Genomic DNA, 26,781 nt, shown 5'->3' with positions numbered 1-26,781 from the left:
CCCTCATCCCCCAGTCATTCTTTGCCTTTCGTCCCCGGAGGATGGCAGAGAAGTGTCAGAAGTTTTCGATAGTCTCTTATGCAGGATAGTACTCTTCGGCATGGGTCTGGAGTTTTAAATAGTCCTGTCAGCCTCTCAGTGAGAGCATGGGTGAAAGTTAGAGTCCGGAGATGCAGGGAGAGTCTTTCTGCGAAAAGATCCGACTCATATTAACAGCTCCACAAGCAATCAGCGTTAACGAGTTTCGCTGCCTGCTTTGTTCTCTCAAGTCCATGGTAGAAGCGACGCTACTATCTGTCACACTTGAAGGGCCGTGTTCCTGTTCCATGGCGTAGATTCTGGTAAGATCGTTTCATTTTACTTTCATCATGGATGTATTGTAATTACAACTGTTTATCCGAGAGCGGATAACTTTAACACAGGGTTTCAGTAAGGCTCCTTTTTGTATATAGGAATCAAGGGTTAATATCTCCTGAGAGGGGTTATCGAACAGGGGGGTTTATAATCATGTTTGTTATGTGATTCTGTCTGCTACTGTGTAGTGTTGCTCCGGCTCATGGCTATTTTGGAACATAACGGCCTATGTTTAGCGACGCGGCCTTAACGGTTGGGCGCGCTTTTGCATGGACTGCACAGTTTACCTTGTGACCTCATTTCCACTTTCCTGACCATTTGTCGACGGAGAAATCCTGGTCAGCTGGTGTCTGGTTCTCTGGAGGTGGTGAGTGTCCCAGCCATTGGGGGTTTAAGGTGCCGTTTAGATTTTTCTTATTGGTCCATTTTTTATTCAGTGTCCCAGTTATGGAGGATTCTGATTTTTTGGAGACGGATGTCTCTGATTCAGACTCTACTTCTTGCGAAGAATATGAATTGGCCCGAGTGATACTTGCCCATTAGTTATGTTCTGAATGCCGTTTTAGAGTGCTCTGTTCCTCAGGATCAGAGCAGATTGCTTGTGGAGCTGTTAATATGAGTCGGATCTTTTCGCAGAAAGACTCTCCCTGCATCTCCGGACTCTAACTTTCACCCATGCTCTCACTGAGAGGCTGACAGGACTATTTAAAACTCCAGACGAGTTCCCTACCACCATCTCGTACTACGCATGCAGGTAACCCAAATGCTACTTATCCTTCTAGGGAGTGTGGCCTGTTCCCACCGGAGGTTACGACACGGTTCCGTATGGCTATAACTTTGGCGCTGGTGCATCTGCACCTCCCGGGAGTGTGCTTACGATATTGTCCTTGTTCCGTTAACCGGGGCTCGTCAGGCGTGGGATCATCTGGTCCAGTTCAACCCTCCGGGGGAGCGACTGCCTCTGAGGACTCAGGGGGTCAACCTTTGGGGCCGGTGTATTCTTTTGTCCTGGTGGAGGTATGTTGCGCCTTTCTTTATAGACTGGCGTGCCCTTGTGTTCTACTAAGGCACGTTTTTGGCATTGCTGGAGGATCCCACTCTTAGTGGGTCTGGGGATTCTCAGTCTTAATCTTCGACTGGCTTGCATGCAGAGACATAATGGGATGAAGTCATCTTCGTATAGTCATTGTTATTTATGTATTCTTTTCCAGTTCTGAGCTTTAAAGTCTCGGACCACTGTTGGGCTGGTCCTGCGGGTCTATCCGTTCTTCCTGGGCGATAACCTACGGGTTGCCTTATCTTTTATTTTCATCTAGTGAGAATGATTTTTATTTGGTCTAAAGCTCATGTTGTTGTTTTATGATGTTTCCTTTCGGAACTTTCTTCTCTGGAATTGATACTCGCAATTTTGTGGTCGCACTGTTTACAAAAGTCTGTCTGACTGTTCTTTATCCCTCTATCTCGGGGGAGACTCTATGTGACCTTGACAGTGCTGGGGCCCTTGGTTTCAGGCTGGTCCTGACTGGGTACAAATCCTTCTGTCTTTGAGGCCTAGTTCAGACACGTGGTGCCTTTTTATGTCCGGTTGGTCCGGTGAGGGTGCCTAGTGATCACATTATGATTTGTGTTTTTTACTTGTTTTATTTTACAAGCTTCAACTAGCTTCCTGAGGGAACTTGAGGGTCTGTGGTTGCTTAGGGGCATGGGGTCAGACCTCATTCGCCTTTCAAGCTAAAGGGCTGGGACTCCGTTGAGATTCACAGCGATATGCTCAGTCGTTTTCGATTTTTCTGGGAACTAGAGTATTCCTTCCCATTGTGGGTTGGAGGCTTGGAGGATTTAGGTCCTTTATACTGCCATTCTTACGGTTTTTCCTTTCATGGTCTCTTTGGAAGTGTCCTTTTAGGACTTGTTCCTTTTAGATGTTCTCTTTCTTTGGGTCGAGACTTTCTGGACTTTGTCCTATTTTTCTTGTGGCTTTTGCCGCTTAATTAGGAAGTCAAGGCTGTGAGGCTCTGTCTTCCTTCAGAAATTAGTTGTCTCCATATCAGAGGTGATAGGAGGTGTTGTCTCTTTTTCCAAGCTTTTTGCTTAGGGGATGTTTTCTGCCTGGGTTCGGGATGCTTTGCATTCTTTTCCCTTGGGTGTGGTCCTCTGGAACATTAATCTGAAAGGATTATGGAGACTAGCCTTTCTTTCTACTCTCTTTCGGGTGACTCTGTTCTTATTCTCATTTCCCTTAATGTTGCCCTTGGGGCCTTTGGACTCTAGAGAAATTGATTGACTTTGTCGGGGCCTAGCACATTGTTGGGGGGGTGTTGACCTCTGGATAAGGTTGTTCTCTTCCCTTTGGGCTGGGAATTACGAGTGAGTCCTGTACCCATTCTCCTGTGTCCTGGGTCCAGAGTTCTTGTCTTGGGTCCTTCTTGGATGTCTGGAGACTTATGATCCTGTGGACTGGTTCGGGACGACCTAGTTTTTTCAGGGACCCTATGTTGTGACATAGGGACTAGCTCATGGGGCTTGCAAGCTGGAAGGCCAGAGTTCACATCCACCTTCGGGTACTGGTTATAAACTTTAAGGTCTGACTTGTCCTTCGGATGGAGTGTGCTCCTCTTCATGGGGAGTTTTTTTTCTGTTGGGTCAACAGTGGTGTCTGGATGATTTTTTCTTTCGGTCCATGTTTTGATCATACTATGGCTTCATGTCTTGTGGAGATGTACGCTGTTCTTATCTGTGCCCTTCCTTTTTGAGGAGATAGTTTGTCTTCCTTTTGAGCTGGGGTTTCCTCTCTCTGGAGGGTCTTTGTCCTGCCTGTGTGTAGGAGGTTGGATCAGGTGGCTTATCTCTGTAAGAGGCAGCATCTGCTGCTCCGTGGGCTCTGCCCCACCTGTTGGAATTTGATCTCTCTACGTAGAGACTGTCAAAGAGAGCCGTGATAGGTCTTCCTACGGATCTATTGCACTTTTCTCTGTTTCAGGTCCCAGGGGGTTCTCCTTGGGAGTGCCTTATTTTGGAGGAGCAGATTAGGTTGGCACCCAAGCTCTGTTGGGGTGGGTGAGAGCCCCCTTTTTCTTTCCATTCCCTGGGGGGTTGTGGTCTTTCTGTCCCCCTGTCTATCAGTCATGTCTGTCGCTTGGGCTGGCCCAGTGTTGGAGCAGGATCTGAGATCTGTTGCTCTGCTAAATTCATCCTTGGAGCATTCGAGGTACGGTAAGCCTCTTGAGGTTTCTCCTTTCTCCATGTTCAAGGTTTGTAGGAAGGACTGGCGGCTCTTAGATAGCCTGCAACGTTATCCGCTGGTTAGTGGATATTTAGCAATCTGAAGGATCCTATCTCCAGCTGCTTTCTGCTTGCCCTGCAAGTATTTAAGTTTCAGAGTAATTTCTACATGACTGCAGCGTGCAGTGTTTTTACTTTAGGTGTTGTTCGTCAGACTTATCTGAGCTTGCTGCACGAGGTTTTGTTTCTGAATATTTCGGTATTCTGAGCTACCTTTTTGCAACTTCGGGACATTCGTCTTCAGTTGCTTTTTAGAGTGCGGTTGCACTGTGTTAGAGGAAGATCCTCTCTGTTTCAGACTCCCGACCTTATCCTGTGATTTCTGTATTTCTGGGGTCTGGGCGTTGCCTCCTGTTTCTATGAGACTGGTGGGTCTCTGTTGGTCTGGAGTTCCTTATGCTAGCTGGACAGCTAGCTCAGCATACTAATGCACTGTGGCTACTCTGCACTGTAGCAAACCGAGGGTTGCAAGTTCGATTCCCGGCGAGGTCTACTCAGCCTTCCTCCTTTCGAGGTTGATAAGATGAGCAGCGCCTTGAGTCTGTTAGCTGTGCTTTACAAGAACATTCATGTTTTCTCTGTGTCTTTTTTTTCTTTGTGGAAGAATACGGTAGCTTGTACCCTTTCTTTAATAAGGGGTGTGTTCCAAAGTTGTTCTCGGCTTCGGACAAAGTGGGATGTTGTTGGGTAGGGGTTTTCAGGCCTGGTGCCCTCAGAATGGGCCGCCTCTTGCACCCCCCCCCCCCCATTTTTCCATTCAGTGTCCTCTATAGCTTGGGTATTGTTTTCCCAAAAGTAATGAATGCAGCTGTGGACTCTTTCCATTTCTGAAGAAAAACTTAAATTATGCTTTCCTGATCATTTTCTTTTTCTTCAGATGGAAAGAATCCACAGCTCCCCGCCCCTATTTTTCTGTGGGGCGTCTGTTATTTTTGTTCTTCTGGCACCTTTTCACCCTGATATTTCTTCTACTGTTCCTTGTTCCCTCGGCAGAATGACTGGGGGATGAGGGAAGTGGGGGAGGTATTTAAGCCTTTGGCTGCGGTGTCTTTGCCTCCTCCTGGTGGCCAGGTTCTGAACTCCCAAAAGCATAAAAAAGCATAATTTAAGTTTTGTTTTTTTACAAATGCTCAGTTTAATTAAGGATGTATCGTCAGATACCATTTCTCTTGTAAGGTGTATCCAGTCCACGGATCATCTATTATTTGTGGGATATTCTCATTCCCAACAGGAGGTTGCAAGAGGACACCCACAGCAGAGCTGTCTATATAGCTCCTCCCCTCACTGCCATATCCAGTCATTCTCTTGCAACTCTCAACAAGCATGGAGGTAGTAAGAGATAAGTGGTGAAATGTAGCTGTTATTTTGCTTCAATCAAGGGACTCACACTCAAATGGCGCCAAGTACATCCAGGGCGCCCATAGCGTTTACTTTACAAGACATGGCGGCAGTCATGGATAATACACTGTCAGCGGTATTAGCCAGACTACCTGTATTTAGAGGAAAGCGAGATAGCTCTGGAGTTAGACGAAATACAGAGCATACTGACGCTTTAAGAACTATGTCTGATACTGCCTCACAATATGCAGAAGCTGAAGAAGGAGAGCTTCTTTCTGTGGGTGATATTTCTGACTCAGGGAAGATGATGCAACCTGATTCTGATATTTCTACATTTAAATTTAAGCTTGAACACCTCCGCGTGTTACTCAGGGAGGTTTTAGCTGCTCTGTATGACTGTGATACAATTGCAGTGCCAGAGAAATTGTATAGACTGGATACATACTATGCAGTGCCGGTGTGCACTGATGGTTTTTCCAATAAAAGGTTTACAGAAATTATTACTAAGGAATGGGATAGACCAGGTGTGCCGTTCTCTCCCCCTCCTGTTTTTAGAAAAATGTTTCCAATAGACGCCACCACACGGGACTTATGGCAGACAGTTCCTAAGGTGGAGGGAGCAGTTTCTACTCTAGCAAAGCGTACTACTATCCCTGTCGAGGACAGTTGTGCTTTCTTAGATCCAATGGATAAAAAGTTAAAGGGTTACCTTAAGAAAATGTTTATTCAACAAGGTTTTATCCTACAGCCCCTTGCATGCATTGCGCCTGTCACTGCTGCTGCAGCGTTCTGGTTTGAGTCTCTGGTAGAGGCTTTACAGGTAGCGACTCCATTGGATGAAATACTTGACAAGCTTAGAGCACTTAAGCTAGCCAATTCTTTTGTTTCTGATGCCATTGTTCATTTGACTAAACTAACGGCTAAGAATTCTGGTTTTGCTATCCAGGCGCACAGAGCGCTATGGCTTAAATCATGGTCAGCTGACGTTACTTCAAAATCGAAGCTGCTTTACATTCCCTTCAAGGGGCAGACCCTATTCGGGCCTGGTTTGAAGGAGATTATTGCTGATTTCACTGGAGGAAAAGGTCATGCCCTTCCTCAGGATAGGTCCAAACCAAGGGCCAAACAGTCTAATTTTCGTGCCTTTCGAAACTTCAAGGCAATTGCGGCATCAACTTCCTCTAATGCAAAACAAGAGTGAACTTTTGCTCAGTCCAAGACGGTCTGGAGACCTAACCAGACCTGGAACAAGGGTAAGCAGGCCAAAAAGCCTGCTGCTGCCTCTAAGACAGCATGAAGGAACGGCCCCCTATCCGGTAACGGATCTAGTAGGGGGCAGACTTTCGCTCTTCGCCCAGGCATGGGCAAGAGATGTCCAGGTTCCCTGGGCGTTGGAAATTATATCCCAGGGATATCTTCTGGACTTCAAGGCTTCCCCCCCAAAAGGGAGATTTCACCTTTCACAATTATCTGCAAACCAGATAAAGAGAGAGGCATTCTTACACTGTGTACAACACCTCCTAGTTATGGGAGTGATCCATCCAGTCCCAAAAGAGGAACAGGGACAGGGATTTTACTCAAATCTGTTTGTGGTTCCCAAAAAAGAGGGAACCTTCAGACCAATTTTGGATCTAAAGATCTTAAACAAATTCCTCAGAGTTCCATCATTCAAGATGGGAGACTATTCATACCATCCTACCTATGATCCAGGAGGGTCAATACATGACTACAGTGGATTTAAAGGATGCTTATCTGCACATTCCGATACACAAAGATCATCATCGGTTTCTCAGGTTTGCCTTCCTAGACAGGCACTACCAGTTTGCAGCTCTTCTCTTTGGGTTAGCTACAGCCCCAAGAATTTTTACGAAGGTTCTGGGGTCGCTTCTGGTGGTCCTAAGGCCACGGGGCATATCAGTGGCCCCTTATTTAGATGACATCCTGATTCAGGCGTCAAACTTCCAAATTGCCAAGTCTCATACGGACATAGTGTTGGCATTTCTGAGGTCGCATGGGTGGAAGGTGAACGAGAAAAAGAGTTCTCTATCCCCCCTCACAAGAGTTTCCTTCCTAGGGACTCTGATAGATTCAGTAGAAATGAAAATTTAAAACTTCTAAATTCCTGCCATGTTCTTTATTCCATTCCTCGCCCTTCGGTGGCTCAGTGCATGGAAGTAATCGGCTTAATGGTAGCGGCAATGGACATAGTGCCGTTTGCACGCCTACATCTCAGACCGCTGCAACTATGCCTGCTCAGTCAGTGGCATGGGGATTACACAGATTTCTTTCATGTAATTAGCAAGAGTCCATGAGCTAGTGACGTATGGGATATACATTCCTACCAGGAGGGGCAAAGTTTCCCAAACCTCAAAATGCCTATAAATACACCCCTCACCACACCCACAATTCAGTTTTACAAACTTTGCCTCCTATGGAGGTGGTGAAGTAAGTTTGTGCTAGATTCTACGTTGATATGCGCTCCGCAGCAAGTTGGAGCCCGGTTTTCCTCTCAGCGTGCAGTGAATGTCAGAGGGATGTGAGGAGAGTATTGCCTATTTGAATGAAGTGATCTCCTTCTACGGGGTCTATTTAATAGGTTCTCTGTTATCGGTCGTAGAGATTCATCTCTTACCTCCCTTTTCAGATCGACGATATACTCTTATTTATATACCATTACCTCTGCTGATTTTCGTTTCAGTACTGGTTTGGCTTTCTACAAACGTGTAGATGAGTGTCCTGGGGTAAGTAAATCTTATTTTCTGTGACACTCTAAGCTATGGTTGGGCACTTTATTTATAAAGTTCTAAATATATGTATTCAAACATTTATTTGCCTTGACTCAGAATGTTCAACATTCCTTATTTTCAGACAGTCAGTTTCATATTTGGGATAATGCGTTTGAATCAATCATTTTTTCTTACCTTAAAAATTTGACTTTTTTTCCCTGTGGGCTGTTAGGCTCGCGGGGGCTGAAAATGCTTCATTTTATTACGTCATTCTTGGCGCGGACTTTTTTGGCGCAAAAAATCTTTTCTGTTTCCGGCGTCATACGTGTCGCCGGAAGTTGCGTCATTTTTTTACGTCCTTTTGCGCCAAAAATGTCGGCGTTCCGGATGTGGCGTCATTTTTGGTGCCAAAAAAGCATTTAGGCGCCAAACAATGTGGGCGTATTATTTGGCGCCAAAAAATATGGGCGTCGCTTTTGTCTCCACATTATTTCAGTCTGATTTTTTCTTTGCTTCTGGTTACTAGAAGCTTGTTTATTGGCATTTTTTCCCATTCCTGAAACTGTCATTTAAGGAATTTGATCAATTTTGCTTTATATGTTGTTTTTTCTCTTACATATTGCAAGATGTCTCACGTTGCATCTGAGTCAGAAGATACTTCAGGAAAATCGCTGTCTAGTGCTGGAACTACCAAAGCTAAGTGTATCTGCTGTAAACTTTTGGTAGCTATTCCTCCGGCTGTTGTTTGTATTAATTGTCATGACAAACTTGTTAAAGCAGATAATATTTCCTTTAGTAATGTACCATTGCCTGTTGCAGTTCCCTCAACATCTAAGGTGCAGAATGTTCCTGATAACATAAGAGATTTTGTTTCTGAATCCATCAAGAAGGCTATGTCTGTTATTTCTCCTTCTAGTAAACATAAAAAATCTTTTAAAACGTCTCTCTCTACAGATGAATTTTTAAATGAACATCATCATTCTGATTCTGATGACTCTTCTGGTTCAGAGGATTCTGTGTCAGAGATTGATGCTGATAAATCTTCATATTTATTTAAAATGGAATTTATTCGTTCTTTACTTAAAGAAGTACTAATTGCTTTAGAAATAGAGGATTCTGGTCCTCTTGATATTAATTCTAAACGTTTAGATAAGGTGTTTAAATCTCCTGTGGTTATTCCAGAAGTTTTTCCTGTTCCTAATGCTATTTCTGAAGTAATTTCCAGAGAATGGGATAAATTGGGTAATTCATTTACTCCTTCTAAACGTTTTAAGCAATTATATCCTGTGCCGTCTGACAGATTAGAATTTTGGGATAAAATCCCTAAAGTTGATGGGGCTATTTCTACCCTTGCTAAACGTACTACTATTCCTACGTCAGATGGTACTTCGTTTAAAGATCCTTTAGATAGGAAAATTGAATTTTTTCTAAGAAAAGCTTATCTGTGTTCAGGTAATCTTCTTAGACCTGCTATATCTTTGGCTGATGTTGCTGCAGCTTCAACTTTTTGGTTGGAGACTTTAGCGCAACAAGTAACAGATCATGATTCTCATAATATTATTATTCTTCTTCAGCATGCTAATAATTTTATCTGTGATGTCATTTTTGATATTATCAGAGTTGATGTCAGGTTTATGTCTCTAGCTATTTTAGCTAGAAGAGCTTTATGGCTTAAAACTTGGAATGCTGATATGGCTTCTAAATCAACTCTACTTTCCATTTCTTTCCAGGGTAACAAATTATTTGGTTCTCAGTTGGATTCCATTATCTCAACTGTTACTGGTGGGAAAGGAACTTTTTTACCACAGGATAAAAAATCTAAGGGTAAAAACAGGGCTAATAATCGTTTTCGTTCCTTTCGTTTCAACAAAGAACAAAAGCCTGATCCTTCATCCTCAGGAGCAGTTTCAGTTTGGAAACCATCTCCAGTCTGGAATAAATCCAAGCCTTCTAGAAAGGCAAAGCCTGCTTCTAAGTCCACATGAAGGTGCGGCCCTCATTCCAGCTCAGCTGGTAGGGGGCAGGTTACGTTTTTTCAAAGAAATTTGGATCAATTCTGTTCACAATCTTTGGATTCAGAACATTGTTTCAGAAGGGTACAGAATTGGTTTCAAGATGAGACCTCCTGCAAAGAGATTTTTTCTTTCCCGTGTCCCAGTAAATCCAGTGAAAGCTCAAGCATTTCTGAATTGTGTTTCAGATCTAGAGTTGGCTGGAGTAATTATGCCAGTTCCAGTTCTGGAACAGGGGATGGGGTTTTATTCAAATCTCTTCATTGTACCAAAGAAGGAGAATTCCTTCAGACCAGTTCTGGATCTAAAAATATTGAATCGTTATGTAAGGATACCAACGTTCAAAATGGTAACTGTAAGGACTATCTTGCCTTTTGTTCAGCAAGGGCATTATATGTCCACAATACATTTACAGGATGCTTATCTGCATATTCCGATTCATCCAGATCATTATCAGTTCCTGAGATTCTCTTTTCTGGACAAGCATTACCAGTTTGTGGCTCTGCCGTTTGGCCTAGCTACAGCTCCAAGAATTTTTACAAAAGTTCTCGGTGCCCTTCTGTCTGTAATCAGAGAACAGGGTATTGTGGTATTTCCTTATTTGGACGATATCTTGGTACTTGCTCAGTCTTTACATTTAGCAGAATCTCATACGAATCGACTTGTGTTGTTTCTTCAAGATCATGGTTGGAGGATCAATTTACCAAAAAGTTCATTGATTCCTCAGACAAGGGTAACTTTTCTGGGTTTCCAGATAGATTCAGTGTCCATGACTCTGTCTTTAACAGACAAGAGACGTCTAAAATTGATTTCAGCTTGTCGAAACCTTCAGTCACAATCATTCCCTTCGGTAGCCTTATGCATGGAAATTCTAGGTCTTATGACTGCTGCATCGGACGCGATCCCCTTTGCTCGTTTTCACATGCGACCTCTTCAGCTCTGTATGCTGAATCAATGGTGCAGGGATTACACAAAGATATCTCAATTAATATCTTTAAAACCGATTGTACGACACTCTCTAACGTGGTGGACAGATCACCATCATTTAATTCAGGGGGCTTCTTTTGTGCTTCCGACCTGGACTGTAATTTCAACAGATGCAAGTCTCACAGGTTGGGGAGCTGTGTGGGGATCTCTGACGGCACAAGGAGTTTGGGAATCTCAGGAGGTGAGATTACCGATCAATATTTTGGAACTCCGTGCAATTTTCAGAGCTCTTCAGTCTTGGCCTCTTCTGAAGAGAGAATCGTTCATTTGTTTTCAGACAGACAATGTCACAACTGTGGCATACATCAATCATCAAGGAGGGACTCACAGTCCTCTGGCTATGAAAGAAGTATCTCGAATTCTGGTTTGGGCGGAATCCAGCTCCTGTCTAATCTCTGTGGTTCATATCCCAGGTATAGACAATTGGGAAGCGGATTATCTCAGTCGCCAAACGTTACATCCGAGCGAATGGTCTCTTCACCCAGAGGTATTTCTTCAGATTGTTCAAATGTGGGTACTTCCAGAAATAGATCTGATGGCCTCTCATCTAAACAAGAAACTTCCCAGGTATCTGTCCAGATCCAGGGATCCTCAAGCGGAAGCAGTGGATGCATTGTCACTTCCTTGGAAGTATCATCCTGCCTATATCTTTCCGCCTCTAGTTCTTCTTCCAAGAGTAATCTCCAAGATTCTGAAGGAATGCTCGTTTGTTCTGCTGGTAGCTCCAGCATGGCCTCACAGGTTTTGGTATGCGGATCTTGTCCGGATGGCCTCTTGCCATCCGTGGACTCTTCCGCTACGACCAGACCTTCTGTCGCAAGGTCCTTTTTTCCATCAGGATCTCAAATCCTTAAATTTAAAGGTATGGAGATTGAACGCTTGATTCTTAGTCAAAGAGTTTTCTCTGACTCTGTGATTAATACTATGTTACAGGCTCGTAAATCTGTATCCAGAGAGATATATTATAGAGTCTGGAAGACTTATATTTCTTGGTGTCTTTCTCATCATTTTTCTTGGCATTCTTTTAGAATTCCAAGAATTTTACAGTTTCTTCAGGATGGTTTAGATAAAGGTTTGTCCGCAAGTTCCTTGAAAGGACAAATCTCTGCTCTTTCTGTTCTTTTTTACAGAAAGATTGCTAATCTTCCTGATATTCATTGTTTTGTACAAGCTTTGGTTCGTATAAAACCTGTCATTAAGTCAATTTCTCCTCCTTGGAGTTTGAATTTGGTTCTAGGGGCTCTTCAAGCTCCTCCGTTTGAACCTATGCATTCATTGGACATTAAATTACTTTCTTGGAAAGTTTTGTTCCTTTTGGCAATCTCTTCTGCCAGAAGAGTTTCTGAATTATCTGCTCTTTCTTGTGAGTCTCCTTTTCTGATTTTTCATCAGGATAAGGCAGTGTTGCGAACTTCTTTTGAATTTTTACCTAAAGTTGTGAATTCCAACAACATTAGTAGAGAAATTGTGGTTCCTTCATTATGTCCTAATCCTAAGAATTCTAAGGAGAAATCGTTACATTCTTTGGATGTTGTTAGAGCTTTGAAATATTATGTTGAAGCTACTAAGTCTTTCCGAAAGACTTCTAGTTTATTTGTTATCTTTTCCGGTTCTAGAAAAGGCCAGAAAGCTTCTGCCATTTCTTTGGCATCTTGGTTGAAATCTTTAATTCATCTTGCCTATGTTGAGTCGGGTAAAACTCCGCCTCAAAGGATTACAGCTCATTCTACTAGGTCAGTTTCTACTTCCTGGGCGTTTAGGAATGAAGCTTCGATTGATCAGATTTGCAAAGCAGCAACTTGGTCCTCTTTGCATACTTTTACTAAATTCTACCATTTTGATGTATTTTCTTCTTCTGAAGCAGTTTTTGGTAGAAAAGTACTTCAGGCAGCGGTTTCAGTTTGAATCTTCTGCTTATGTTTTTCATTAAACTTTATTTTGGGTGTGGATTATTTTCAGCAGGAATTGGCTGTCTTTATTTTATCCCTCCCTCTCTAGTGACTCTTGCGTGGAAAGATCCACATCTTGGGTAATCATTATCCCATACGTCACTAGCTCATGGACTCTTGCTAATTACATGAAAGAAAACATAATTTATGTAAGAACTTACCTGATAAATTCATTTCTTTCATATTAGCAAGAGTCCATGAGGCCCACCCTTTTTTGTGGTGGTTATGATTTTTGTATAAAGCACAATTATTCCAATTCCTTATTTTATATGCTTTCGCACTTTTTTATCACCCCACTTCTTGGCTATTCGTTAAACTGAATTGTGGGTGTGGTGAGGGGTGTATTTATAGGCATTTTGAGGTTTGGGAAACTTTGCCCCTCCTGGTAGGAATGTATATCCCATACGTCACTAGCTCATGGACTCTTGCTAATATGAAAGAAATGAATTTATCAGGTAAGTTCTTACATAAATTATGTTTTGTCCCCTTTACTGAATCTGGACCAAGAGACCAGGGATTCTCTTCTCTGGTGGCTATCTCGGGTCCATCTGTCCAAAGGTATGACCTTTCGCAGGCCAGATTGGACAATTGTAACGACAGATGCCAGCCTTCTAGGTTGGGGTGCAGTCTGGAACTCCCTGAAGGCTCAGGGATCGTGGACTCAGGAGGAGTCACTCCTTCCAATAAACATTCTGGAACTAAGAGTGATATTCAATGCTCTTCAGGCTTGGCCTCATCTAGCGACAGTGAGGTTCATCAGATTTCAGTCGAACAACATAACGACTGTGGCTTACATCAACCATCAAGGGGGAACAAGGAGTTCCCTAGCGATGTTAGAAGTCTCAAAGATAATTCGCTGGGCAGAGATTCACTCTTGCCACCTATCAGCTATCCATATCCCAGGTGTAGAGAACTGGGAGGCGGATTTTCTAAGTCGACAGACTTTTCATCCGGGGGAGTGGGAACTCCATCCGGAGGTGTTTGCACAATTGGTTCTTCATTGGGGCGAACCAGAACTGGATCTCATGGCGTCTCGCCAGAACGCCAAGCTTCCTTGTTACGGATCCAGGTCTAGGGACCCCAAGGCAACGCTGATAGATGCTCTAGCAGCGCCTTGGTCCTTCAACCTGGCTTATGTGTTTCCACTGTTTCCTCTGCTCCCTCGTCTGATTGCCAAAATCAAGCAGGAGAGAGCATCTGTGATCTTGATAGCGCCTGCGTGGCCACGCAGGACTTGGTAAGCAGATCTGGTGGACATGTCATCCTTTTAACCATGGACTCTGCCGCTGAGACAGGACCTTCTACTTCAAGGTCCTTTCAACCATCCAAATCTAATTTCTCTGAGGCTGAGTGCCTGGAGATTGAACGCTTGATTTTATCAAAGCGTGGTTTCTCCGAGTCAGTCATTGATACCTTAATTCAGGCACGGAAGCCTGTCACCAGGAAAATCTATCATAAAATATGGCGTCAATATCTTTATTGGTGTGAATCTAAGGGCTATTCATAGAGTAAGGTCAGGATTTCCAGGATATTATCTTTTCTCCAAGAATGATTGGAGAAAGGATTGTTCCTTAAAGGGACAGATTTCTGCGCTATCTAATTCTTTTGCACAAGCGTCTGGCGGATGTCCCAGACGTTCAGGCATTTTGTCAGGCTTTAGTTAGAATCAAGCCTGTGTTTAAACCTGTTGCTCCACCTTGGAGCTTAAATTTGGTTCTTAAAGTTCTTCAGGGGGTTCCGTTTGAACCTCTTCATTCCATAGATATCAAACTTTTATCTTGGAAAGTTCTTTTTTTGGTAGCTATTTCCTCGGCTCGTAGAGTTTCCGAGTTATCTGCCTTACAATGTGATTCTCCTTATCTGATCTTCCATGCAGATAAGGTAGTTCTGCGTACCAAACCTGGGTTTTTACCTAAGGTGGTATCTAATCAGAATATCAATCAAGAGATTGTTGTTCCGTCTTTGTTTCCTAATCCTTCTTCAAAGAAGGAGCGTCTATTACACAATCTGGACGTGGTTCGTGCTTTAAAGTTTTACTTACAAGCTACTAAAGATTTTGGTCAAACATCTGCTTTGTTTGTTGTCTACTCTGGACAGAGGAGAGGTCAAAAGGCTTCGGCAACCTCTCTTTCTTTTTGGCTAAGAAGCATAATCCGCTTAGCCTATGAGACTGCTGGCCAGCAGCCTCCAGAAAGGATTACAGCTCATTCTACTAGAGCTGTGGCTTCCACATGGGCCTTTAAAAATGAGGCTTCTGTTGAACAGATTTGTAAGGCGGTGACTTGGTCTTCGCTTCATACTTTTTCAAAATTCTACAAATTTGATACTTTTGCTTCTTCGGAGGCTATTTTTGGGAGAAAGGTTTTACAGGCAGTGGTACCTTCCGTTTAAGTACCTGCCTTGTCCCTCCCTTCATCCGTGTACTTTAGCTTTGGTATTGGTATCCCACAAGTAATGGATGATCCGTGGACTGGATACACCTTACAAGAGAAAACATAATTTATGCTTACCTGATAAATTTATTTCTCTTGTGGTGTATCCAGTCCACGGCCCGCCCTGTCATTTTAAGGCAGGTATTTTTTAATTTTAAACTACAGTCACCACTGCACCCTATGGTTTCTCCTTTCTCTGCTTGTTTTCGGTCAAATGACTGGATATGGCAGTGAGGGGAGGAGCTATATAGACAGCTCTGCTGTGGGTGTCCTCTTGCAACTTCCTGTTGGGAATCAGAATATCTCACAAGTAATGGATGATCCGTGGACTGGATACACTACAAGAGAAATAAATTTATCAGGTAAGCATAAATTATGTTTTTAGTGACCTTGGACGTATCCACTCACTATAATAATATCCCTATACAGGAGGGCATTGAAAGTATTTCTAAGACTATTGGTAATAAGCATCAGTACAAGGACCATGTAGTGATCCCATTTAAAATTAGATTTACTATGAATGCTAGTTATTCTCACATTCATTATTTGGATGTCATGATAGTAAAGCAGAGAGGGGGACTTTTGACAGATCTTTATGTTAAGGATACAGACAGAAATTTGTTACTGTTAGCGTCAAGCTTTCACCCTAAGTCACTCTTGGATAATTTACCAGTAAGCTAATTTTCTAGGATTGGTAGGATAGTCTTAGATGAAAAGATGTTAGTGAAAAGAGAGGATGAAATAACTAATAAGTTCCTAGAAGGAGGCTATCCAATGAAATGTGAACAGTAGGCCAAGGTTATAAGCAAGATGACCAAGAGAGCTGCAAACTCTGAAGCACCACCACCTCCTTGTGTGTTTACGCCTAGGTATAACCTGGTTACTCAGCAACTGAAACATTCAGTGTATAAGTATTGGGACACTCTATATACTGATGATTCCTTGAAGGGGGTATTTAAGACCCGTCCTCTGATTGCATATAAAAGAGGTAAAATTTTGAAGGACCTCCTGGTACGGACTGATCCTGTGGACTGCTATGATGCAAGGAGCTGGGAAATTACCCCAGGTGCCAACTCTCTAATGGGTGCACTACTTGCAACAGCTTAATTGTTGGAAACTCCTTTGGTCATCCAAGGACTGGCAAAAAGGTGTGCCTGAAACAGCGACTAACATGTTCATCTCAAATGGTGGTTTATATAATTAAATGCCCATGTGGGCTTACCTATGTGGGGAAAATGGAGCACCCCCTGAAGGAGATGATTGGCAACTATAGGTCATCCTTCACACAGGCACTGAAAAAGGGCAAGAGTGAGCACCCGGTGGCCATGCATTTTGTACAAGGGAAGCATACGATGGCTGACCTGCGCTGTATGCCAATTGATCAAGTTAAAAAAAATGGAAGGGATGTAAATAGACTATTACTAAAAAAGGAGACTGAGTGGATTTACAAATTACAAACGATGGTGCCATGGGGCCTCAATAAGCAGATCTGGTTGTTATGTTCCTGAATAAAAGACAATGATATTGTCAAGCTACTATTTTGATTATTGATTTGTTATTATGCCATTCAAACCTTTATCTCATGGTCATCTTCCTCAATAGGGAGACTCCTGTAGAGTAGAGGTGCTATTACTGAGGACTCTCAGTATAGTCATTACATAAATGTATGGGTGATATTATGAATATTGACAAATTGCATATAATAAGGTGTGTTATGGTTAGGTTTCAAAATGTATATATTTGTATAAAAGTTATTGAGGAAAGGAGGCATCAACTTCTGGCTAATATGATGGTGTAGTTGCTAGTTACCATGACAACAAGGAAATGCCCTGTATGGTTTCTTTAATTTGTTTGTGGTTTTCCATGGCAACTGTTTTCCGTTTTTGATCAAATGTTTTCTTTAAGATAAAGAGGCCCATTTATCATATGGAGCTTGAATGGCCGTGTTTCTAAACACCAGTTATGAAGCAGCGGTCTAAAGACCTCTGCTCCATAACCCTGTCCGCCTGCTCTGAGCAGGCGGACAGGAATCGCCGCAATTCAACCCGATTGAATACGATCGGGTTGATTGACACCTCCCTGCTGGCGGCCGATTGGCCGCGAGTCAGCAGGGGGCGGCTTTGCAACAGCAGCTCTTGTGAGCTGCTGGTGCAATGCTGAATACAGAGAGAGTATTGCTCTCCGCATTCAGCGAGGTCTTGCGGACCTGATCCGCACTGTCGTATCAGGTCCGCAAGACCTTTCATAAATAGGCCTCAAAGGGTTAATTGAAATTCTCCTATTTCACATTTGGATATCGCTGGGATGGTGAGTCATCTCCTGTTATTTTATTTTTGTTCTTTAGTGTAGATCGAGTAACGCTTTATTTTTTGAGTATCAATGGTGACGTCATCACCAGAAGTTGATGCCTGCTGTTCTGGTTTGAGCTGCGAGATGTGTGGTACTTTCTTTTGGGGATATGTTATTTAAGGTGTGTGGGCTTATGTTTGTATTATAATGCTATAACTGTATCCTTGACAAAGGTCCCGGGTGGAGGACAGAAACGTTGGATGGATTTAAGGTAACACCACGACGTGGAATTAATAAAGTGGTGTTCTTGGATTAAGACAGTTGCACTCTCACAAACTCAATTCAATAGCCAGGGTGCTGAATAGTGGTTCAGATATAGTCAGTAGAAAACAGCACTCTCTGGACTTGACAAAAGGTGAAAAAATGCCTTTTATTAAGTGACGTTTCGAGGAATACACCCCTGCATCAGATCAACACAAACACAGTGAGTAACAGACTTATATACCCTATTAGCCCCTCCCCCTGTTTAAAAAACAAACCAAAAGGGTGGTCATGACAACCAGAAGTGTTAAATATTAACAAGGAATAAATATACATTACAGAAATGTAGCAAACATAGAACATAGCTTTGGGTTAACACTTGTCTTTTTAGTCTTTCTATAGTTTACTCACACGTTGGGTTAGCTCACATTCATCCTCGGCTTTGCAAACATTGGGTTTTGGTACGCTAAATTCTTTTTTAGCTGTTAGATTTTTCACTTGCGTTATTTCTTCTGATGAGCGTTATCTGACCATTGATGTTATGTTTATGTCTTCTGCTTTATTTTGCATATCGGCTTAGCACGCATTGCACCTGTGAGTTTATTTTAATAGCTATTTAGGAGGAGGTTAATGGTTTCCATTCCTCAAGAGCTTTAAGGGGGTTATAGTTTTTATTGCATTGCTTTGTCATATGCTATAATGGAGCATTCAGATTTTGTTCCTAAATCTACTCAAGAAACTGAGTCTCCTGAACACCTTTCTACTATTTTTAGGTGTGCTTATTGTAAAAAAGTGCCTGCTCCAGCTCATTAATATGGCTCATGTTTAAAATTGTTAATGCAACCAGACCATCTAATGCTGTTTGTTTAGATATTAATGCACCTACTGTTTGTTCATTACAGGAGAATGCTGACATGGTTTCACCTACTGTGAAAAACTTTATAAAGGCTACAGTTTCTTAGCCGCTGGCTGCTCTCCCGCCTACAAAACAGTAAGTTAAAGGTCAGTTCAGATTTTACCTTCTACAAGTACTAGGGATATTGTTATGTCTTTAGATGGTAAAGTTTCCTCTGGTGATGAAGTTGAACCTCTTTTTTCCTCTTTTTTGTTTAAAGGTAAACATATTCATTCTCTTTTAAGAGAGGTCTTAATTACTTTAGGGATTGAAGGTCCTAACGTTTCTGATAAGCCTTGTAATTGTTTAAATTCATTTTTTAAGACTGTTGTTAATCTCCCTGAGGTTTTTCCCTATTCCCAACACTGTCTCTGACATGAATAAGGAATAGTCTAAGCCAGGTAATTATTTTACTCCTTCTGCAAGGTTGAAAAAGTTGTGTCCTTTACCTGCTGTTTAGACAGATTTGTGGGAAACCGTTCCCAAGGTGGATGGGGCCATTTTCTACTCTCAGACGAAACGTACTACTATTCCTTTGTAAGACTGTACTTCTTTTAAAGACCCTTTAGATAGAAAGTTAGTCTTTTCATAGAAGGGTCTTTTTACATGCTGACTATATTCTCAGGCCAGCTATTTCTATTGCTGATGTAGCTGCTGCTTCAACTTACTGGTTGTCTAGTCTTTCAGAGCAGTATTCTGATGTCTTTGCTAGTGCAAATCTTTAGAATTTACTTAAGAGTGCCAATTATTTGGGGGGATTGTTCAGGGAAGTTACTGGGTCACAGAAGAGAAAGAGACACCCTATTTCGGGGACTTCCATATACTTCCACTAATATCCCGGCCTCTTTTAAGGTCCATTTCTTTACTTAGACTACTTTGTTTTGGCACTGAATATTAAAGCATTTGTTTTCTGCAGCTCACAGGCCTGTCCACAGTGAAACACTTTAGGGTTTGGGCTCTACTTATGCTCTAGCTCATAGATGGGGGAATCTTAGTTAAAGGGATGGTCTACTTGAAAATTGTTATTGTTTAACAAGATAGATAATCCCTATTACCCATTACCCAGTTTAGCATAACCAACACAGTTATATTAATATACTTTCTTTCATGTAATTGGCAAGAGTCCATGAGCTAGTGACGTATGGGATATACATTCCTACCAGGAGGGGCAAAGTTTCCCAAACCTCAAAATGCCTATAAATACACCCCCCACAAAACTCACAATTCTGTTTTTACAAACTTTGCCTCCTATGGAGGTGGTGAAGTAAGTTTGAGCTAGATTTCTACGTTGATATGCGCTTCTCATCATGTTGAAGCCCGGTTCCTCTCAGAATGCAGTGAATGACAGAGGGATGTAAAGGGAGTATATTACCTATTGAATACAATGGTCATCCTAATGGGGATCTATTTAATAGGTTCTCTGTTATCGGTCGTAGAGATTCATCTCCTACCGCCCTTTTCAGATCGACTATATACTCTTATATATTACCTCTACTGATTCTCGTTTCAGTACTGGTTTGGCTATCTACTTTATGTAGATGAATGTCTTTTGGTAAGTATGTTTTCTTTTATTTAAGAAACTCTCAGCCATGGTTTGGCACTTTATATTTAGAGTTCTAAATATATGTTTGTACTTATATTTGCCATGATTCAGGTTAATCAGTATATTTCCTTCTTACAGACTGTCAGTTTCATTTTGGGAAATGCATATAAAAAAAAAAAGAGAAATGTTTTCTTACCTGAAATTTTCAAATTGACTCTCTTTTCTAAATTGCGGGCTGTTAGGCTTGCGGGAGCGCAAAATGCTATAATTTATTGCGTCATTCTTGGCACGAGACTTTTTTGGCGCGAGAATTACGTTTGTTGACAGATTTTCGTCATTTCCAACGTCTTAGTTGGCGCCGAGAGTTTTCACGTAGTTGCGTCATCTATGACGCTCGTGTTTGTTGCAGACGTTCTTGGCGCCAAAAAATATTGTGGGTGTCATACTTGGCGCCAAACTTTTGACATTATTTAAGTCTTCATTTGTTTTTGCTTCTGGTTTCCAGAGGCCTATTTTGTTTTGCATTTCTTTCCCATTCCTGAAACTGTCATATAAGGAAATTTATATTTTGCTTTATATGTTGTTTTTCTCTTACATTTGCAAGAGATCTCAAAACTGTTCCTGTATCAGAAAACATTGTTGGATTCCTGCTGACTGATATCAGTCCTACCAAAGCTAAGTTAATTTATTTTAATGTTATGAATTTTTATCTTTAGCTATGGTTTGTAATAAGTTATCATGATAAACTTTTACATGCAGAGAAACTGTCCATCAGTATTAATGCATTGTTTATTGCTATTCTTTTAACATCTAATGTACAAGATATACCTGGGAATTTATGAGAATATTTTTCTGATTCTATTCAGAAGGCTTTGTCTGCCATCCCGCGTTCTAATAAAATGTAAATGTCTTTTTTAAACTTCTCATTTAGTTGATGAATTTTCAAATGACCGACAACATACTGAATTATCCTTCTCTGATGAGGATTTATCTGATTCAGAATATCCTTCATCAGATATTGACACAATTTTAACAAATTTACTTTTGTATTCTTAAATGGAGTACATTCGTTCTTTTTGAAAAAGTGTTGATTATATTGGATATTGAGGAGACTAGTCCTCTTGATTTTAAGGCTAGCTAACTTTTAAATTCTGTTTATTAACCTCCTGTGGTTACTTCAGAGGTTTCTTTCCAGTTCCTAACACTAGGGAATGGAATAGGCTTGGTACTTCTTTTATTCCTTCTTTAAAGGTTTTAAAAATTGTATCCTTTGCCAGCAGTTAGTTTGGAGTTTGGGAAAAGATCCCCAAAGTTAATGGGGCTATCTTTACTCTTGCTAAACATACTACTATTCCTATGGAAAATAGTATTTATTTTAAAGATCCTTCAGATGGGAAACTTGTATCTTATCTAAGGAAAATTAATTTATTTTCAGGTCCTTTTCTTAGGCCTGCAATTTCTTTGGCTGATGTGGCAGCTGTTTCATCTTTTTTGGTTGGAAACTTCAGCGCAACAAGTATTGGATTATGATTTGTTTAGCATTGTTAACTTGATTCAACATGCTAATAATTTCATTTGTGATGCCATTTTTTGATATTATCAAAATTGAGGTAAAATCTATGTCTTTAGCTATTTTAGCTAGAAGAACTTTGTGGCTTAAATCTTGAAATGCTGATTTGATTTCTAAATCCAGATTTCTATTTTCTTTCCTTCCAAGGTAATAAATTATTTGGTTCGGTTGGATTCAATACTTTCAACTGTTACTGTGGGGAAGAAAGATTTTTTGCCTCAAGATTAAGTTCTAAGGGTAAATCTTAAGCTTATTTCCATTTTTGTTCTTAATAAGGAACAGAAGCCTAATTCTTCCCCAAGTAATATGTTTCTATTTGGAAGCTTTCTTCAAAACGGAATGAATTCAAGCCATTTAAGAGTTCAAAGCCAGCCCCCAAATTTGCATGAAGGTGTGGCCCTTATTCCAGCTTAGCTGGTAGGGGGCAGGTTAAGATTTTTCTGAAGTTGTTTGGTTCAATTCGGTCCAAACTCCTTAGATTGGGGTACAGAATAGGATTCAGAGTATGACCACCTGTGAGAAGTTTTTTTCTCTCTCACATATTCCAGCAATCCCAGTAAAGGCTCAGACTTTCCTGAAGTGTGTTTTCAGACCTGGAGTTATCTGGGGTATTCATACCAGTTCCGTTTCAGGAACGGGGTCTCGGGTTTTTATTCTGAACTATTCATTGTCCCAAAGAAAGAAAATCTTTTGATTCATCATGTAAAAATACCATCTTTCAGAATGGTGATTATAAGGTCTATTCTGCCTTTTGTTCAGCAAGGGCATTATTTGCCCACAATAGACTTACAGGATGCATATCTTCATATTCTGTTTCATTCAGATTATTTTCATTTTCTGAGATTCTCTTTTTTAGACAAGCATTACCAATTTGTTGCTCTTCCTTTCTGGTCTAGCGACAGCTCTTGGAATCTTTTCAAAGCTTCTCTGTGTTTCCTTATTGGGACGATATCTTGGTACTTGCTCAGTCTTTTCGTTCTGCAGAATCTCATACGATTCAACTTCTGTTGTTTCTTCAAGACATGGTTGGAGGATCATTTTACCAAAAAAGTTCCTTGATTCCTCAAACAAGGGTTACCTTTTTTAGGTTTCCAGATAGATTGTGTCAATGTCTTTATCTCTAACAGACAAGAGACAATTTATATTGGGTTCAGCTTGTCGGAACCTTCAGTCTCTATTATTTCCTTCAGTAGCTATATGCATGTAAGTTTTAGGTCTCATGACTGCAGCATCGGACTCGATTCCCTTTGCTCGTTTTCATATGAGACCTCTCCAGTTTTTAATGCTGAATTAATGGTGCAGGGATTATTCTGGGATTTCACATTTAATATCCTTGAATCCCAATACTCATCTATCTCTTACTTGGTGGTTAGATCACCATCGTATAGTTCTATGGGTCTCTTTGGTTCATTCAACCTGGACCGTGATCACAACAGATGCAAGTCTTTTAGGTTGGGAAGCTGTCTGGGGATCTCTGACAGCACAAGGGGTTTGGAAATCTCAAGAGGCGAGATTACCAATCAATATTTTGGAACTCTCAGAGCTCTTCAGTTTTGGCTTCTATTGAAGAAAGAGGCATTTATTGGTTTTTAGACAGACAATGTCACAACTGTGGCATATGTCAATCATCAGGGTGGGACTCACAGTCCTCAGGCTATGAAAGAAGTATCTCGGATACTTGCTTGGGTGGAATCCAGCTCCTGTCTAATTTCTGCGGTCCATGTCCCACTCCCAGGTATAGATAATTGGGAAGCGGATTATCTCAGTCGTCAAGCTTTACATCCGGGAGAGTGGTCTCTTCACTCAGATGTGTTTTTTTCAAATTGTTCAGATGTGGGGGCTTCTAGAAATAGATCTGATGGCATCTCATCTAAACAAGAAACTTCCCAGGTACCTATCCAGGTCCAGGGATCCTTAGGCGGAAGCAGTGGATGCATTGACACTTCCTTTGATTTTTAAACCTGCCTATATTTTCCGTCTCTAGTTCTTCTTCCAAGAGTGATTTTCAAAATCATCATGGAGCAATCGTTTGTGTTGCTGGTGGCTCCAGCAAGGCCGCTCAGGTTTTGGTATATGGTTCTTGATTGGATATCCAGTTGTCAACCTTGGCCACTTCCATTAAGGCCAGACCTTATATCTCAAGGTTCGCTTTCCATCAGGATCTCAAATCATTAAATTTGATGCCATGGAAATTGAACGCTTAGTGCTTAGTCATAGAGGTTTCTCTGACTCAGTGATTATTACTATGTTGCAGGCTCATAAATCTGTGTCTAGAAAGATTTATTATCGAGTTTGGAAGGCTTACATCTCATGGTGCTCTTCTCATAAATTCTCTTGGCATTCTTTTAGAATTCCTAGACTTTTACAGTTTCTTCAGGATGGTTTAGATAAGGGTTTGTCTGCAAGTTCTTTGAAAGGACAAATCTCTGCTCTTTTTGTTCTGTTTCACAGAAAAATTGCTAAACTTTCTGATATTCATTGTTTTGTACAGGCTTTGGTTCGTATCAAGCCTGCCATTAAATCAATTTCTCCTCCTTTGAGTCTTAATTTGGTTTTGAAGGCTTTACAGGCTCCTCTGTTTGAGCCTATGCATTCTCCGGACATTAAATTACTTTCTTGGAAAGTGTTGTTCCTTTTGGCCATCTCTTCTGCTAGAAGAGTTTCTGATTTATCTACTCTTTCTTGTGAGTCTACTTTTCTGATTTTTCATCAGGATAAGGCGGTTTTGCGGACTTCATTTACATTTTTACCCAAAAGTTGTGAATTCCAACAACATTAGTAGAGAAATTGTTGTCCCTTCGTTGTGTCCTAATCCTAAGAATTCTCTGGAGAGATCTTTACATTCTTTGGATGTGGTAAGAGCTTTGAAATATTATGTTGAAGCTACTAAAGATTTCAGAAAGACTTCTAGTCTATTTGTTATCTTTTCTGGTTCTAGGAAAGGTCTCAGAAGGCTTCTGCCATTTCTTTGGCATCTTGGTTAAAGCTTTTGATTCATCATGCTTATTTGGAGTCGGGTAAATCCTTGCCTCAGAGGATTACGGCTCATTCTACTAGGTCAGTTTCTACTTCCTGGGCTTTTAAGAATGAAGCTTCTGTTGATCAGATTTGCAAAGCAGCAACTTAGTCTTCTTTGCATATTTTTACTAAATTCTACCATTTGATGTTTTCTCTTTTTCAGGAGCAGTTTTTGGTAGAAAAGTACTTCAGGCAGCTGTTTCAGTTTGATTCTTCTGCTTATAATTTCAGTTTTTTTCATTATAAAGATTAAAACTTTTGATTTGGGTTGTGGATTAATTTTTCAGCGGAATTGGCTGTCTTTATTTTTATCCCTCCCTCTCTAGTGACTCTTGCGTGGAGTTCCACATCTTGGGTATTTGCTATCCCATACGTCACTAGCTCATGGACTCTTGCCAATTACATGAAAGAAAACATAATTTATGTAAGAATTTACCTGATAAATTCATTTCTTTCATATTGACAAGAGTCCATGAGACCCACCCTTTTTATGGTGGTTATGATTTTTTTGGTATAAAGCACAATTATTCCAATTCCTTGTTGATGCTTTCGCTCCTTTCTTATCACCCCACTTCTTGGCTATTCGTTAAACTGAATTGTGGGTTTGGTGGGGGGTGTATTTATAGGCATTTTGAAGTTTGGGAAACTTTGCCCCTCCTGGAAGGAATGTATATCCCATACGTCACTAGCTCATGGACTCTTGCCAATATGAAAGAAATGAATTTATCAGGTAAATTCTTACATAAATTATGTTTTTTACCTCTATGATTACCTCTATCTAAGCATCTGCAGACCGTCCATTTTCTCAATGCATTCAAGCCAATTAGTGCTGGTTCCTGCATAACCATTATCATCTTTCACAGGAGTTAGCACAATGTTGTCTATATGGCACACATGAACTAGCATTGTCTGGCTGTAAAAAGCTAATAAAAAGCACTAAGATATTTTAGTGCAAAAATCACATACTCTAATTTGATAAAGCATGTCATTTTAGCACTAAAGACCCTGCAAGTCTTTGGGGCATATCTATCAAGCTCCGCGTTTCTGGCGAGCTTGCAGGCTCGCCAGAAACACCTGTTATGAAGCAGCGGTCTAAAGACTGCTGCTCCATAACCTGTCCGTCTGCTCTGATCAGGCAGACAGACTTAGCCACAATTCAACCCGATCGAGTACTATCGGGTTGATTGACACGCCCCTGCTGGCGCGGATCTGCAAGGGGCGGAGTTGCACCAGCAGCTCACAAGAGCTGCTGGTGCAATCCTGAATACGGAGAGCGTATTGCTCTCCGCATTCAGCGAGGTCTGTTGGACCTGATCAGCACTGTCGGATCAGACCTTTGTTAAATAGACCCCTTTGTGTTTAACCCCCACTGCTGAATGCTCCCCGGCCATGCCTGCTTGGAACCAGCCGTTCTCTGTGGTTTCCGATCAGTTCTTTATGCATTTAACACCTTTCCAGGAGTTATACACATAGATTTGTATTATCAGGAATTAGGGTATGTCATATTTGCACCTCAAATTGTGGCACCCTCTTGACTTGTTTTGCTCCTTATCCTGATTTACAACTTTTCCTGCTTTTAACCACCTTTGCCTATCCTTCCCTGTTGGTCCCTAAATACCAAAACAATCAGCAGTGACATTTTCACAGGCTGTGTCTGCTTGGGACCAGCAGTTCTCTGGGGCTCCTAAGTAATGCTTTAACTGTGTTTTTAACCCTGTGTGCCTAACCCTTTTCATGGGTTAAACATATTGACTTGGGGGTTCTGTAGTGCTTAAATGACCACTAAATACATTAAAATTAAATAATTAATAAATACACAATAAATAGACAATGCAATAGCACTTTGAATTTGACATGAGCAATAGAATATTTTATGGAAAATTGCAATCCAATTCGTATATACTGTGAACTTTTGCACATGCTTAGTAGGAGCTGGAACCTTAGAAATATATAAAAATATTGTGCATGATTAGCTAATGGAAGTAAATTGTTTGTTTAATCTGAATAATGAAACTAATTTTTTTTAATTTAGTGGCCGTTTGCATTACATGATGTAACAAATTAGAGCATGTAATTAGTGCACCAAAATGGCCATGTAATTCCATAATTAAAATAATAATAATAT

The sequence above is a fragment of the Bombina bombina genome, chromosome 9 (genome assembly GCF_027579735.1).
Source record: "Bombina bombina isolate aBomBom1 chromosome 9, aBomBom1.pri, whole genome shotgun sequence".
In the NCBI taxonomy this organism is placed as follows: domain Eukaryota; kingdom Metazoa; phylum Chordata; class Amphibia; order Anura; family Bombinatoridae; genus Bombina; species Bombina bombina.
Note: the sequence above shows the minus strand (reverse complement) of the source record.